We start from the raw sequence: 12,708 nt of genomic DNA on the forward strand, positions 1-12,708 counted from the left end.
ATTTTAAAGTCACATAGTCACACAAGAATAAGGGTCGGGTAGACTGAGCAGTAGTGGTGCATGCCTAAATGCCAGGACTCACTCACAAGGCAGAGGACAGCAGATCTCTGTGAGTTTGAAGTTGCCCTGTGGTGTGGAACAATTCTGAATTCTGTCAATTATGTTTTAAATAAATGCTGATTGGCCAGTAGCCAGGCAGGAAGTATAGGCGGGACAACCAGACAGTAAGTAAATGTGGGACAATGAGAACAATAGTATTCTTGGAAGAGGAAAGCTCCCTCCACAGTCCTGTCCAGACACTGAAGAAGCAGGATGTGACCTGCCCTGATGATAAAGGTCCTGAGCCATGTGGCTAACATATACAAGAATAGTGGGCTAATATATAAGAATTAACAAGAAGCCTGAGCTAATGGGCCAGTCAGTTTATAACTTATGGAGACCTCTGTATGATTTCCTTTGGGGATAAGGGCTGTGGGAATTGGGCAGGACAGAAACCCCAACAAGCAGGCCCTCATGTTGCAGCCCTGATTGACAGAGAAAGTTCCAGGACAGCTAGAGATACACAGTCTCCAAAAGAAAGAGAAACAAAAAGAAAAAAATAACTAAGGATGGGGCATGGAAGCAGTTGGAGTATACACTGCTATTGCAGATGATTCAAGTTCAATTCACAGCATCCGTCTGGAGCTGCAAACAACTTCCATTAATCCCAGCACAAGAAGAATCCTACTCCTCTGCCCATTGTGAATATCTGCATTGGATCCAAAATCCTCATGCACACATTCACAAATTCACACACACACACACACACATACACAGAGAGAGAGAGAGAGAGAGAGAGAGAGAGACTTTTAAAAAATCTAAAATAAAAATAATGACTTTAATAAAAGACTAACAACAGCAAGAGCTTTAAGCCAAAGAAACTAAGAGTAGTTTGTGTATAAGTTAAAGATATATTTTTATACACACACAATATTTTTACAGACCAGTTAAGCAGGGGTTTTTATATTCATAATAAACCAACTAAAGAAAATAGAAAAGTTCCATTTTCTTTCTTTATACTAGTATGCATAGAAAATGTGGCTCTGTTTTACTTTCTTTTCACAGAAAGCAATTATACTGAAATATATGAAAATTGGTTCTACCCACATTATCAAAAGGTCAAATATATTCTTACTAAAGAGCTTACAGGAATAAATGATTTTTTTTAGTTCAAACAAATAAAATGAATGAAAAAAATGGTGATATATCTTGCAGTGAACAGAGAAGTGGAGTGCTTGCTTTCTTGCTTTGTTCAATGGGGAGGGATTTAACCAAAGGAATTAGCTTTAGATACACTCATATTTTTGGCTTTTATGCACATAGAGTGTGGCAGGAGTAATAAACAATTTCTCAAAAGAGCATATGGCCCATGGCAGCACTGAGAGTTTGGTGTGGCTTCCTTAGGCTTTAATTTACATTTAGTTTGGAAGCTGGGGTAACCCAATGTCTAAAAGTGAACATTTGATTTGCATTGCTGGATTTCTTTGTCTTCTCTTTAGAAACTGAAGTAGGGGTGAGGACACATTATAAAACAGTTTCTTTTTAACAGTTTTTCTAGATACTGCTTAAAAAACATTCTGGGAAAAATAAAAATTATATTCCCCACTTTGAATTAAATGTATCCTAGTGTAAAGCCAAGGTAGACATGTGAATCCACATGGGAAAAAGGGTGAAAAAGGTATTCTTGAGTGTACCATATGACTCTATTAGGCACACTTTTTAGCAAATTTATCTTGGATAACTGTAAAAACTCTATGATGTTTAGTTTTTGTTACTATCTTGAATGGATCTGGAATCAACTAAGCTGTTGGGAATACCTATGAGGAGTTTTGTTGATCAGATTAATCAAAGTGTGAAAATACAGACTAAATATTGGCAACACCTTCCATTGTGGCCTGGACACAAGAAGGCACAACAAAGAACTTCTTGCCTTTTGTTGGTTCAGTTTTGCATCTCACCAGCAAGTTCACCTACATTGTTTATGAATCTGTCTTTGCTGCTGCTGTTGGTGATGGTGTTGCTGATGCTGTTGATGTTGCTACTGCTGCTGCAACCATAGCCAATTCTGTCTCTGACATTAGAACCCAACATTTTTGAAGCTTTGATGAAACTTCAGAACAGTGACTTCACGCTGAGCCTTGTGAGATATGCAGCTATGTGGATCAGGTAGCTTCTGGGTTTTGGGTCTCAAGTATAAAGACAACCATTATTGGACTAATCAGACCATATTGTGTGACACAATTTAATATATCTTCCTCAATGTGTATTTATATTATTGCCCCCACTTCTCTAGAGGACTGTAATTCAAAATTCAAAACCCGCCAAAAGATGGTTTACTACAGATGGCACACAATGTGAAGCTCAGAACACAGAAACCATAGTATGCAAGAAAAAGATCATTAAGACTAGAAATGTCCAAGCAAAACAATATGGGATGAAATATTTCAAAAAATACCATTGAGGTTTTTTTTTGTGTGTTGGCCATCTATCTCTGGGTATGAGACCTATTCTTGTGTGGGTTTTTTTTTTTTTCCAGTGAGACTCCATTGGAGAAAACTACTCTTGAGTGGCTGTCAATTCAAAATAACTTTTGGGTTAGGGAATAACTTCCCCGTCTCAGGGCTGGAACCCCTACTGGCTTACATCTAAGCAAAACCTATGCATGCTGCCACAGTCTCTATGAATTTACATGTGCGCATTGTTTCCTTGGTGTCATCAATCCTCTCTGGCTCTTATATTCTTTCTGCCTCCTTTTTTGCATAGTTTCCTGAGCCCTGACGAGAAGGATTTGAACATATCCCATTAAGATCTAAGTATTCCTATAGACGGTGGTGGTTCATGTCTTTAATTCCAGCATTTGGAAGGCAAAGATAGGTGGATTTCTGAGTCCAAGGCCAGCCTGGTCAACAAAGTAAATTCCAGGACAGTCACAGTGAAATCCTGTCTCAGAAAAACAAAGCAAAACAAAACTAGATGTTCGGAGAATGCTCACTCTCTGCACATTGTTCAGCGGTGAGTCTCTATATCACTGCAGGACAAAGCTCTCCTGACGATGGTTTCATGGGACACTGATATATTCATACAGAATAAAATGGTATGAGGAGTCATTGATTTGCTGTTTCATTAGTATAACAATAGTATTTGGTTTTCTCCCATGTGCATGACCCATAAACTCTCAGACCAAGAAGTGTCTGGCATGGGTTCCATTTTATTAAGCAGACTTTAAATCCAATAAGATAGCAGTTGGCTACTCCCATAACCATTGTGCTATTACTGCACCCACGTGTATTAACAGGCATTTTAGACCGCACAGATTGTAGCAAGGTTGGTGGTTACCTTGCTCCTCTGGGACTATGCAGAGCACTGTTCAGTCCCACACCAGTATATCTTTTACACATGGTACCATTGCATATCAATAGGTTTATGGAAGTTGGTGTTTACATTTCTTCTTTGGTAACATGCAGAGAACCTTACTGTTTACAATGATGGTAGAACATGGAAGTGAAGGCTCCAGTTAGACATGGACAGCTCAACTATCCATGCTCAATGAGATATGTGAGTGTTTTTTTTTTTTCAACATTAACCCTTACTATCAATTTGTGAAGTGAATCCACTGGTCTTGACAATAGTCTGAGTTGTTTGTGGGTTTCCATGGGCCCTTTAGGCCAACAATTCAATTAGATGCAACCTAATACTGCCATGGGAGATTTCACTTGGTGGCAAGAAATGCCTACTTGGGGATTGCTTTTCTCATTATTTGGTGACTTTTTTTTTTAGATCTCTTTCATAAAGATGTATACTTCAAATGGCTTTTATATGTAGTAGGTTATGATATGACACCTCAAATAGCCATTAGGGTTATTTGTCCTTCCTTGTAGTCCTTGTATTATTCACCTCTTCTTTCCAGAGCTCTCTCACTTTAATCTTTCCATTCTAGTCTTAGCCCTGTCCCTCCACAACATGTTCTATTTCTTCTTCCTTGAGAGATCCACCCATTCCCACTAGTCCCTTACTCTATACCTAACCTCTGTGGTTATATAGATTACACCATGCCTACTAAATGTTGAAATTCTAATATCAACATATAAGAAAACTCATACCATATATGTCTTTTGGTGTCTATGTCATCACATGCAGGATGATCTTTTTCTAACTCCATTTATTTACCTGTAAACTTCATGACTTTTTAAACCACTGAATAATATTTTACTGTGCAAATATACCACACTTTATTTATTTGTTGATGTACATCTTTGCTTTTTTCAGTTTTTGGCTATTATGAATAGGAAAGCAATGAATATGGATAAGCAAGTATCTCTATAATAGAATGTGAAGTCCTTTGGGTTTATTCCCAAGAGTTGTGTAGCTGAATCTTAGATATATCTATTTCCAATTTTTTAAGAAACCACCACGCTGGTTTCCATAGTGACTGTACAAGTTTGCACTCCCAACAGCAATGAATTAGTGTTCACCTTACTCCCTATCCTCACTAGTATGAGTTGTCACTTGTATTATTCTGACAGGTATAAGATGAAATCTCATAGTAGTTGATTTGTATTTCCCTGATGACTAAATCAGTATCCTGTTAAGAAAGTCTATTCCTTTATAAATGAATTAGAAACTATTCTGTTTTATCAGAATCAGGATGTTCCAATGCTTCTTAAAGACTTTATTTTCTTAATTTTACTTACTCTAACTTATTAAATAAATAGTTAAAGTATTGTTACTTTATTATGCTTATTTTGCTTCTAAGTTGAAAATGTATTAAATAAACAACAATATAGAACAGATGTTTAAACCAACAAATAACTATGAATTCGTTTAGAAGTGTATTTTGGCTAAAAGCCACTCATGAGTGAGTCCATATTATGTTTGTCTCTCTGGGTCTGGATTACCTCACTCAATATGATGTTTTCTAAGTGAAGAAAAACCAGCCTACAACTAACAACCCCAGATAACCTAAACACCAAAGAGGACTCTAAGAGAACATCAACGGATCTAATCTACATGGGAAGTAAAAAAATACAAGATCTCCTGAGTAAATTGGGAGTGTGAGGAACAAGGGAGAGGGTAGAAGGGAGGTTGGATGAAGGGAAAAGAACATAGAAAATTATATAGCTCAATAAAAACATAAAAAGAAATGTATTTTGGCATGTAAGTCTGCCCAAATAACACAAATACATGAAAAAAATAAAAATTTCATACCACATAACCATTATAAAAACAATGAAACAGAAATGAATTGGATATTATCTCTAGCATATTACAATAAAGTGTTTTTAAGCAAAAAATAAATAAATAAAAATAAATAAATAAATAAAAAAGAACATCAGAGGATAACAAAACTCTAATTATATTAACAGTCACAGAATTTTGTAGACACCATCTGTTTGTTTAATCATGGTCTTTTTATCATTTTCAAAGGTAATATGATACGATTAACAAACTATGAAAACCACATTGTAATGTTATTGTGAAGTAAAGGACAACCACTATTTTCTAAAATCTTTCAAATTAATTCTGTGGGCAACTTCCTCCAAATTACAATGCAGTGATTCTAAAACATAGATTGCAATCTCAGGAAGGTTAAAAAGATTCTCATTAAAGAGTATTTAAAAGTAGAAGCATTGTTTGTATGGCGTGCACATTTACTTGTATCCCAAATGAGCTAAAGGAAAATAACTTGACCTGGGTAAGCCACGAACGATGTGAAATACAAAATTCTGTGATCTTTTGATAACCATTGACTTTTCTTTTTTTCTTTTTTTTTGTTGTTGTAAATTTTCTTTGTTTTCTGTTTATTTATTTATTTAAGATTTCTGTCTCTTCCCCGCCACCACCTCCCATTTCCCTCCCCCTCCCCCAATCAAGTTCCTCTCCCATGTTGGCCCATAAAGCTATCAGGGTTCCCTGCCCTGTGGGAAGTCCAAGGACCAACCACCTCCATCCAGGTCTAGTAAGGTGAGCATCCAAACTGCCTAGGCTCCCACAAAGCCAGTACGTGCAGTAGGATCAAAAACCCATTGCCATTGTTCTTGAGTTCTCAGTAGTCCTCACTGTCCGCTATGTTCAGCGAGTCTGGATTTATCCCAGGTTTTTTCAGACCCAGGCCAGCTGGCCTTGGTGAGTTCCTGATAGAACATCCCCATTGTCTCAGTGTGTGGGTGCACCCCTCGCGGTCCTGAGTTCCATGCTCGTACTCTCTCTCCTTCTGCTCCTGATTTGGACCTTGAGATTTCTGTCCAGTGCTCCAAAGTGGGTTTCTGTCTCTGTCTCCTTTCATCGCCTGATGAAGGTTAATATTCAGGAGGATGCCTATATGCTTTTCTTTGGGTTCTCCTTATTTAGCTTCTCTAGGATAACTAATTATAGGCTCAATGCCCTTTGTTTATGGCTAGAAACCAAATATGAGTGAGTACATCCTATGTTCCTCTTTTGGGGTCTGGCTTACCTTACTCAGGATAGTGTTTTCTATTTCCATCCATTTGTATGCAAAATTCAAGAAGTCATTGTCTTTTACTGCTGAGTAGTACTCTAATATGTATACATTCCATACTTTCTTCATCCATTCTTCCATTGAAGGGCATCGAAGTTGTTTCCAGGTTCTGGCTATTACAAACAATGCTGCTATGAACATAGTAGAGCATATACTTTTGTTGTATGATAAGGCCTCTCTTGGGTATATTCCCAAGAGTGGTATTGCTGGGTCGAGGGGTAGGTTGATCCCAAATTTCCTGAGAAACCGCCACACTGCTTTCCAGAGTGGTTGCACAAGTTTGCATTCCCACCAGCAATGGATGAGTGTACCCCTTTCTCCACAACCTCTCCAGCAAAGGCTATCATTGGTGTTTTTTATTTTAACCATTTGACAGGTGTAAGATGGTATCTTAAAGTTGTCTTGATTTGCATTTCCCTGATTGCTAAGGAAGTTGAGCATGACCTTAAGTGTCTTTTTTCTAATAGCAAGTTATAGTTTATGTTTTTGATCCAAGCACATATGTTTGAAGGTCAAATTCATAGCACCCTTTAAGAACAGAAACTTCAAGAGTTGTCACACCAAATACTCTGCCTGTGCATGGTGACAAATTTTATCTTAACCATGAGATAAAGGCAAAACATCACTATGGCATATGCTAACTTTTTTGAGAGAAACTATATCCAGATATATATACTACAAAGTAGTGAGTAGCTATTACTAAGAAACATTACAATCAGGATTATGCAGATGAGTTGATCTGTGTAGCATTAAAACATAAATGTCTGCATACTATAAATTAGAAATGTGCTTTTCCTCTTTTTTGGGGGGGTATTGTTTTTGGCATGGGTACTATTTTCACATTCTTTATATTTTCCAATATAAATAGAGATATTCAGAAGAATATGAATGTCTAACTTTAGAAACGAGACAACTTACTTGTAACTACCTCCAAGGAACAAGATCTCTTCTACAGTGCTGATGCAAACTATCCATTCCCACCAGAGCTGCACTAAGCACCTCAGAGCTAACCACTGTGCCCTAGAACTAACCACCTCTCCACTGCAGCCCAGAATTTGCTACTGTATCCCAGAGCTAGCCACTGACATGACCTATGTAACAAATGATTCTTTCCCATGAAATTATAACATAAACTATTACATTTGGAGAAGCTTCTTTTATATCTGGAAACTATTCTATATATTATTCTATTAATTGAAGAATTTCTCAATTTCATGGTAGTCTGTGTTGTTGTATGTGGCAAATTTTACTGTTGAAATAAAAGATAATAGCAAGATGTTAAAAACTATCAGCACAGTATTCTTTTCAATTCTCCAGATGAATCTTTTAAACTTAGAATTGTTTTACTTCTTGAATGTTGAATTTCTAAAGTAAAATAAAATAATGTTGCCATTACTTAGAAACATTGCATTATAATCAAGACATTGCTGATGAGCTGTTCTGTGTAGCATCAAGACACAAATTTCTGCATACTATAATCTTTGATTTCTTTTTGTATTTGTATCACCACTATAATTCAAATTTTAATTATTATAAGTGCAGGTTTATGAATATCAAAAAACACATATAATCACTTAGTTTGGAATAGAGCTCAGTATTCTTTTTCATTGATTGGATGTATTGTTTGTTTGTCATTGAGTAAGGCTGTTCATTTTATGCAATTAGCCAAAGAGTTGAACAGTAAGTATAAATTATTTGACTCTAGAAAATAGAAATTGTTCTAGCAAGCTTTTAATTTCAGCTTTCAAGAGTCACAAGTATTCAGATCTCTGTGACCTCGAAACCAACCTGAACTTCAGAGCTAATTCTAGGATAGCCAAGGCTACCAAAGAAAACCTGTCTTGAAAAACCAATAAAAAAACAGAAATTAAGTTCTTCTCAGTCCATTAAATAATGATAGAAACTAAAATGTTTTGTGATCTTTTAAAAGAGATTTTTGTTTTTTAAAAAAAAATACCTTTTCTCATTTTACATGACAAATCCATTTCTCCCTCCTTCCCCTCCTCCTGCTTCTTCCACTTCACTTCCCCACTCCTATTCCACCCACCCCCATCCACTCCTCAGAGAGGGTAAGGCTTCCCATGGGGAGTCAACAAAGTCTAGCACATTACTTTGAGGCAGGACCAAGGCCTTCCCCCCTATATCTAGACTGAGCAAGGTATCCCTTCAGAGAGAATGGGTTCCAAAAAGCCAGAACAAACAGTAGGGATAAATCCTGGTCTCACTGCCAGTGGCCCCCCAGTCTGCCCCAGCAATGCAACTGTCATCCACATTCAAAGAGTCTAGTTTAGTTCTAGGCTGGTTGCCTCACTCTCAAGCTGCAGTTGGAAGGCTTCCATTACCTCAGATGTTTCAGTGGGTATCCACATCATGGCCTTGATCTCTTTGCTTGAATTCTCAGTCCTCCCTCTATTTGGGAGCTCAGAGCAATGCTCCATTGCAGATCTCTGCCTCTACTTCATCAGTTGCTGGATGAAGGTTCTATGGTGATATTTAAGATAGTAATTAATCTGACTACCAGGCAAGGCCAGTTCAGGCACCTTCTCCACTAGTGCTTAGGATGTTAGCTGGGGTCATCCTTGTGGATTCCTGGGAATTTCTTTAGTGCAGGTTTCTTTTAAGCCCCATAATGTGTCTCTTAATCAAGATATCTCTTTCTTTGTTCTCCGTCTCTGTCCTTCCTCCATCTTGACCATCCTGTTCCCTCTAGCTCTCCTCCTCCCTCTTCTTCTCCCCTCCTCCTTCTCTTCTGCATTCCCTTCCCCCACACTCCCAATTTTTTCAGGATATCATAGGGGGATCTATGTATGTTTCCCTTATGGTTCCCTTCTACCTTAACTTCTCTGGAATCATAGACTATGGGCTCCTTATCCTTTGCTTTACAGATAGTATTCACCTATGAGTGGGTAGAGACCATGCTTATCTTTCTGGGACCTCAGTCAGGATGGTTTCTTCTAGCTCCATGTTTTGTAATCTTAAAGGTCTGTTTTGAAATCCCTGGATTGATGACACATTCATTTATAGAGCTAGCTGACAATGCAGTACCTACCCCTTTCCATATTGCAGACTGAGTCATATGACACCCGCTTACTTATTATCACATGGCTGAGGACATACTCACTTTGTCATACATTGTGAGAAAGTTCGAATGGGCTTCACGTGGATAATGCTAAGAAAAGAATTCTAGCCTGTGTTCCCTGTTACAAAGAGGAATACCGACTCAACAAGCAGAAAGCACACAGATGAACAGAATCACTGAGTTTGAAAGTTACTCTCAGTAGAATAATGCTTGATGGAGTCAAGATCTTAAGATATATTAATAGCCATAGTAATAAAAACAACTTGCTTTTAGCACCAAAAACAGATATGTAGACCAATGAAACAAAACCAAAAACCCAAACATAAGTACATACAACTTCAGCCACTGACAAAGACACCAAAAACATGTGCTGGAGAAACAAACATTTTCAACAAATGGGGCTGGGAAAACTGGATGCCTACATACAGAAGAATGAAATTAGACCTATATCCACCACTTTGCACAAAACCTGATGCTAAATTGATCAAAGACCTAAATGTGAACCTAAAATTGGTAGAAGAAAACAAAGGAAGTACACTGCTTTATAGAGGTGCAGGAAAGGACATTCTGAGTAGAACTCTATGTCCCAAGAACTAAGGCCAACAATAGGCAAGTGTCACTTCATAAAGCAAAAGATCCTGCCCAGCTAAAGAAACACCAATTGACTGAACAGAAAGTCTACATAATGGGAGAGAATCTTTAACAGTTATGCTTCTAACAGAGAAATAATATCCAGAATACATAAAGAACTCAAAACCCAAAGTCAATTAAACAAACTGCTCAATTTAAATAAATAAATGAATGAATAAATGGCCTGGGAATTGAATCTCAAAAAAATGCTCATTGTCCCTACCAATTACAGATGTGCAAATTGAAACAACGTTGAGATTTCATTTTACCCAAGTCCAAAGGGCAAAGAACAACAAAACAACCAACCACAATCGTTGAAGAGTATATGGAAAAAAGGAACCCTCATTCATTGTTGATAGAACTACAAACTGGTACAGTCACTCTGGGAGTCGGTGTGGAGAATCTTTAAAACTAAAACTAAATCTACCCTATGACCCAACTCTACCACTACTAGATATATGCTCAGAGGATTCAGCATCCTGTTCTGCACAGACCCTTACTTGACCATGTTCATGGCTGTTCCCTTCACAATAGCTAAGAAATGGGGGGAGAGACACTAAATATTCTTCAATTGATCCGTGATGGAGTACTATTTCGCTGTAAAGAGAAATGAAATCATGAAGCTCACAGGTAAATGGGCGGAGGTAGAAAACATCATATCGTTTGAGGTTACCCTGACACTGAAAGATAAATATGCATGCTTTCTCTCATAGAAGACTCCCAGTTCCAAGTCTTCAGATGTGAAGATACAGCCAGAAGTAACTGCAGAAACCAGGAAAGTATAAGTGGACCATTGGAAATGAGGCATTAGGAAAGCAACTGCAACAGGAATAGCAGGTTACAAGTGACTTGACAGGGAAATGAAAGAAATGGGGTAGTTTTAGAAAAAGAGGGGAGAGAGATAAATACAGAAAAAGAAGTAGGAGAGTAAAATAATAGTAAGGATGTTTGAAATGTCTTGAGGAATCTTATTACTAGCTATTTACATAAAAATACCTCTAAAAGACATAAGTTGTTGCAAAAGTATACATATATGGTTTAAATGTCTCATCTGGGATGATAATGCTCCCTCCAAGAGCTAAAGATGATCTAACAAAAACTCCAGTGCCAAGCATGAGAAGTTTTTCCCTTGGGGGGAGGGGACAAATAGCTCTAGTTTCTTGTGTTATATTTCCTAAGTAGAAAAGACACTTTCAAGGCTAATCACAGCATGTGAGATTAAATCCAGAAGACACACATCATACAACACTTTTCACCTGTGTCAAAGACAAACTGATTTGACTTAAAAGCCTACATACATTTCCTTCCCAACTGGAAGGGAAAAAAAACCTATAGAATCACAGTTTTAACATAATAGTAAGTGCTGTAAAGATCAACCTTACTATTTACCAAGTAAAGAGACTAAGCAAATGAGAGACAGCTTGAAATTGCCCATAGTTACACCTTGTGTAGCAGTAGAATACATGTCAAAGCCATCAGAAAAGCATTTGGGATTTTATTCTGGGTTTGAAAGAATAAATCACTTTAAAGTGGCCACCTCTGCCTCATTAGAGATCTTTCAAATTCGTGATTGTTCTCTCAAGAGGAGCTAGTCCCAGTCTTAACTGGACATATTTTTATGATCACAGAATAAGTCTCTCACAATTTTTGAAAATAAATTTTATGGCACAAAATTGCACTCTTTTTATTCTTTTATTCTCAAATGGGCTCTTCTTGAATTTTTTAAAATCTGTATTTGTGCCCACACCGTCTAAAGATTTATCTCTGAAATCATTCTTTAGTCTTAACTTGCATAAAAACAGAAGTCACAGGAATTTTTCTCCATTATTGTGTTAGAAATTATTTTCAAAGTTTTCCTTTTGAAAGAAACAATATCTCTTAAAAATTCTTTCTCTTAGCAATTCTGCCTTTCCCTAGAGTAATTCTGCACGAAATCTTAGTCTAACTTAGAAAGATGAGAAAAGTCAAATGAAGCTTATCATTGCATCGCTGTTCTCTCATAACTTTGTAACCCTAAAAATAAAGTACTGTGATTATAAACAATGCTTTACCTAATGGATCCTTCTTCAAATCTTAACCAGAAAGGAACCAAGACAATTCCTACGGCTGTGGTGACTTCTCTCCTGCTTAAATGCAGGTACTTATTGGAGGGGAATGGCAAAGCCTTGACTGCCTTTTTCTAGAAAGCATCAGGAGCCCAAAGAGTTAGAAGAAGACAGAGTCTACTTGCCATGTCTGCTACAGAAAGCAAAAAGTGTTCATAGATTCTACAGGGGTAAATTGTGATCAGCCTTGTCATGATCTTACCTGTGATTATTTCAGGGCTGAGCAGCTGGGAATGAAACAAGTGGCTTCCTCCTAAATCCCTCTCCACTTGATCCTTCCATTCCATCCTCCTCCCCCATCATTCTATAACTGTTTATTTTATGTCCCTTTCCTAAGGAGACCAGTGTGCCCCTTCCCC

Source organism: Microtus pennsylvanicus, chromosome 14, assembly GCF_037038515.1.
Source record: "Microtus pennsylvanicus isolate mMicPen1 chromosome 14, mMicPen1.hap1, whole genome shotgun sequence".
In the NCBI taxonomy this organism is placed as follows: domain Eukaryota; kingdom Metazoa; phylum Chordata; class Mammalia; order Rodentia; family Cricetidae; genus Microtus; species Microtus pennsylvanicus.